The sequence below is a fragment of the Condylostylus longicornis genome, unplaced genomic scaffold (genome assembly GCF_029603195.1).
Source record: "Condylostylus longicornis isolate FDR11 unplaced genomic scaffold, ASM2960319v2 ptg000001l, whole genome shotgun sequence".
NCBI classification, from domain to species: Eukaryota; Metazoa; Arthropoda; class Insecta; order Diptera; family Dolichopodidae; genus Condylostylus; species Condylostylus longicornis.
The window spans coordinates 5,227,491-5,233,490 of record NW_026577970.1 but is presented as its reverse complement, the minus strand read 5'-3'; positions in this window follow the sequence as shown (position 1 = coordinate 5,233,490).

The following is a 6,000-nucleotide window of genomic DNA, read 5'->3' as shown; positions in this document are numbered from 1 at the left end:
ATTATTTTATAAGCAAACATGTATATACTTATATATTATTTTATTTAAGTACATAAAAAATGCATTATTTATTTTTTATTATTTTTAACAAAAATAATATTATAGTGGTTATTTTCAAAATGAAATTTTCAAAAGGATTTAAATCTGAAGTAATCTCTGAAGTTTGAAATTTTGTTATGTCTTATTTTTTGTTATGCTTGTAGCAAGCACCAAGACGAACGATACACTTCCTTCCAATTTTTCTTTTAAACATCTAGTCCTTTTTGTGAAAATCAATATCATATTATATATTGATTCAAAAGGTATGTATGTATATAATAATAAAAAATATTTGACTTTAAATTTTTATGTCCACATACAAATTTTTGAATTTTGTCGAAAATTTTCCATAAACTAACAATAGATACTGCCTGACCAATGATGCAGTGGTTATTGCACTAGTCCTTTAACAGAAGGATCTCGGGTACAAAGCCCAGTCAGTTCACTATAAAAATTATATTCAATATTTTATAGCTTTATAAACATTACATATAAAAGTAAAAAGTTAATATTAGTTAATTGCCATCTATCAATAATATCCAATACATATATTAAAAATACCAGTAAAATAAAATAGTAAATATCAATAACCTTAAATATATAAAATAATTTTTAATTATTTTATTTAGTTTTAATATGTAATTTAAAAACTACGGTAGCTTCGTCACCAACCTAGTAAACTCCATGACTTAAGAAATTGGTGTTTATGGTTACCTACAAAATGGTGCACCAGCCCTATGCTCCTCCCTGAACTCACAAAATTTATACATAGTCTTTTATTATTACCTCCGTTTAGTCTCAACGTCAAAAATTATATTTTTATAGAACATATGCATGCCATTTAAAACCAGCTGGTCTATAACGAAACCGGAATTTTTAAGTTTATGAATTGGTACATATTTATATTAAAATATCTGTAATACCTCCTCTGAATGCAAAATACAGTTAATGAACAAAGCACTTAATAACTTTTTCCAACCAAATATTAATTTACCTGAATTACATTATTATTAATATATTTTGTCGCGTCTAATTTTATTTGACAATTGATTTTCTTCACAATAAAGATTTGACTTCTTGGAGATTTTCATTTATTTATATCTGCATTTGTATAAATTTCTTTTTAGATTCAGCTGAACTTAAGGTTGAACAGAACAGACCGACAAATATCACGATATTTTGCTGAAATGTAGATACACTTATTTGTCAAACTCTAAAAAAATATTACAAAACTATCAAAATGCTGCTAATATTAAATCGCGAAATCACTTTATTTTCAAGAGAATGTTATTTGCAACCTTTACTAAACCGATTTCCAAATTTTTTAGAAGAAAGTAAGGAAGATACTATATTAAATTTGTGCCACCCTCCTTGCGTTCAAATCTACAACTTTTAGACAAGAACATACCAGAAACATATTGCTGCAAGCTAGCTGTAATTGAGAATGCATTGATTGCAAATATTAAAATTTTCATGGTAAATCGCTTTTACCGCAGCAACGGAACGTGTATTTTCTGATCTTAACTTCTACATACTATAAATATTAAAACTCGCATTGCAGAATAAAGCAAAGTAATATTAATTGTGAGCTAATTTGTACAAAATAAGACCGCTTAGTATAATAATGCTACTTTACGAGGGTGGATACATTTTGAATACATTTTTTTCTAGAAATTTCATACATTTCTATGTTACCAAGCGGAGTTTTTAAAATTAATTAAATTTATTATTATTACATTAAATAGATTATATTACAAATTTATTATTCTAAGAGTTGCCTTCTTTGCTGATTTTGAACTGAAATTGAACGGTAGTTCTGAGTTCTGGAACCTACCAAAATGCAGATCTAATGTTCAATTGATTTATTCAGTAATTAAAACAGTATTATGGAAAATGTCATGTGACGTTAGATCTTGCATTTGGTGTCGCCCATAAGTTCCATTTTTGCAGTTTTACATATTTTAATTTTATATTTTCAATATTTACTATGCATTTAATTTATATCTCGATATGTATGTATGTACGTATGTAGGTATTGTACGTAATATAGAAAAATAAATTACAATTTCTGAAGAAGAAAGTTGTTATGGCAATTTCATTTTAAAGCTTAAAAATAATTATTTTGTTCCATTTTTTTTTTTTGTAAATAATTAAAAATTTTTTTTTTAATGACATATTCTAATTTATAAAAATTGACATCTATCAAAAATACTTACATACACATACACATCATATGCATGTATGTACATCATAGTACGTATATATGTATGTATGTATGTAAGTAATATATGTACGTATGATTCAGCTGTAATTAAATTTGAACTCAACGTTAATTTCAAATAATTTATATTTTGTTATTTCAATTATTATATCATTACATAATAAATTAATTAAATAATAACATACTATATATATCCATATATATACACATGACCATACATATATATTGTACTTATGTATGTATGTATGTGTGTATGTAAACGAAAAATGTTTCTTATTCTTTATTTTAGCCATGTGACGCGCCCTATATTTAAATTATTCACTATATACTTATGTGCGTAAGTATGTGTATATGTATATACCTTAACTCAAGCAATACTTAATTTTTATAAAACATTTAAATGTTCATTTAAATGGATCGCAAATTATGAGAACATACATACATACATAGATTTACATTTTCATATACATACATAAATATGTATATAGTTTTGTTTATAGAGTATGTATGAGGTATATACATACATAGTTGAAGTTTATTTATTATGCAAACATCACTTATTCATATACAATATTACAAGCATATGTATATACATAAATATATATGTGTAAACTAATTTTTTACTCTTTTTTATAGGTACATACATACATATGTAAATAATATCAATATTTCATAGATATTTATAAACAAATACGTACTCTTGTAAAAGATCAATACGTACTGTTGCTATAACTTTATATATGAAATTTATTTATGTATTTCCAAACATATAAGTAAATTTATATATATATATAGTATATAAATATATATATATATATGTCATGTGTATGCATATAATCTTTCTGTTAAAATAATAAAATATTCAACGGAAATTCCCATTAAAAATGTACAAAAGAAAAAGAAGAAAATGGTTGAAATTTTTTTGTGAATCTAATGAAAGGCCCCTACTAAATAATACACATACTTCTTGATTTCAATATTGCCACATACTACATTATTACCATGGCATTAAACTGGTTTTCGTATACCTCTATTCTCATGAAAAATAAAACCTGAAACAAAAAAAAACAAATAAGAGAAAGAAAATTATATTTGTTTTTAGTTGCTATGTTGAATGTTGCAATGACTTTATCTTATTTTATATGGGGGGGTTTATTTATTCTGAAGATATGTACATACATATGTACACATATACATATGTTTGTGCACACATAATGTCAATTTTCTCATTTGTATGTATGATTAGTACATAAAAATATATACATTATATACCGCATGCTGTACGTACACATATGTGAACAGAAATTAGCAATATTATTAATTAAATAAAAATACTGTACATAATATTATTTATGTTCGTAAATACGATTAAGTAGGAATGAATATACATACATATGTATATAAGTACATACTTACATACATATGTACATATATGCAATAATTTTATCAAATCTCTAATTACATTATTTATGTGTATATAATATATATATGTATAGTATAATACGTTTCTAATAAGGGCAATATTAGAAACGATAAAATAAATATAGCTACCTTACGAATGTAAGTTATGTGCTAATTCATATATTTTTGTCAGTATTCGTGTACATAATGTACGTTCATACGCTCATACGATAATGTGAAAACGATATTTATGTGTCAGATTGTACATATTATATTCAGTTATACATATAGACCTAATATAGCTACATACGAACTTACATATGTTTGCGTGTTTTTATGTATGCACAAATTTAAAGAAATATATACATACATACATATGTACATATATTATGTATAAGAAATTTTAATAAATGCACATGCATTCAAACATACAAAATAAGCAAATATGTGCCAATACATGTTATCATATTCGTAAAAATTATTCAATTCGTATCCATATACATATACATATACAGAAATACATACAGATATGAGGATACTCATTTATATATTCTCTACACATATGTACATTTATACATACAAACATAAGTTCACCATCTGAGACCATCATTATTATTTGATCTTGTTTTAAAAAAAAAAAATTATTTTTTTTGAAAGGCCCTTAAAAATTAAGAGAAACTCTTGAAATCGATTTTTTTTTTTAATTTGTGCCAAAAATTTAAATAAAATGTACAAATGTACAATGTATTATAAAGTTTGTATAGCCATGTATGTATATGTACATATGTATAGTGCATATATTAGACATTATAAAATCAAAAATTTTACAGTTTTACATCAAAATGGGTTAAATTTAATATCGAAATTTTAATAATGATTCTTCAAAAAAAAAAAAAATTGGTTCTTTAAAATTTATTTGGGTTTTTATTTTAATAAAAACTCCTTTATAATAAATGTATGTATGTATGCATTGATATACATTATATACATATATGGCTGTATTTTGATACTTCGTTTTGATACAACGGAAATGGTTAAAAATTCAATGGTAAGAGTGGTAAATGGTTCAAAATAATGAAAAATATTCATACTTTTTTATTTGTTTTATATAATGAAACAAAGTTACGTATACAATGTATACTTTCCTATAATTTGTTCTAAATTTTTATTTTTTCGGGTTAATGAGAATTTAAACTGTTAGAAACCAATGCCTATATGTATGTAAATTTAAAGACTTCTTTGCTACATTATTCAGGCAGAATTTTTTTAACTGTGAACCAATCGTTCTTAACCTAAGCGCCATAATATGAAACTTACCACAATTTTGAATTTTAAACTTTTGATATAATGACATTATTGAATTTTTAAATTTACCTATTGATCAGTGTCAAGTATATAACTTACTAAAAAAGTCTGAAAGAGAAAAGTACTAAAATTTGACAATGCATTAAGGCAAGAATCTTAAGGACCGCTTACAATTATTTTTTATTTATCATTAAAATATTTGTTGTATCATGTTCAATATAACAGTTGAATTTTGGTTCTAAACTCCTACATCTAATATTTTAATATACATATGGGCGTATGCATTCATACATAAATACATATATACACATTTAACTGATTTCTACATATTATGTGTGTATATACATATTTTCATATGTACATATGAATGTATGATTTTATTTATAATGAATGAATATATTGCTTGGGGGCCCATATGAACACATACGAGTACATACATACATTTTTATGTAGAAATTACATTTCTTATTTTATTCAAAAAATGTATGTAAAAATGAATAAATGCATGCATATTTATATTTAGATAAAATATTTGTATTTAGGTACTCACATATGTATAAATATATGAACATGTATCTCTAATTATTTTATTTTATTTCTGTACATACATACATACATACGTATTTATGAACATAAGAATTTCCAAAATATTTTATTCCATTTGTATAATTTATTACGAATTAATTCGCTTTCATTCGTGCGTCCAAACTTATCTGCATGTGCACATATATTCATACATGCTACCAATGACTCTATGTAGTATATACTTTATAAACCAAAATAATGTGTTCAATAATGCATACAAATTATATTTTAAAATGTACTTAAGATATAGATACATATGTATATATGGATGATTGCCTGAGTGGAGTATAGTTACCTAAATGAATATGTATGTAGATATATAATGCTCATAAGCCCATATTTATGTGCAAGTATATTTGCGAACAATGTATGTACTTATGTATATGTGCATCATTGTAATATGTATGTTAATTGTAATAAATAACCATATAATGTATAAACTTACATAA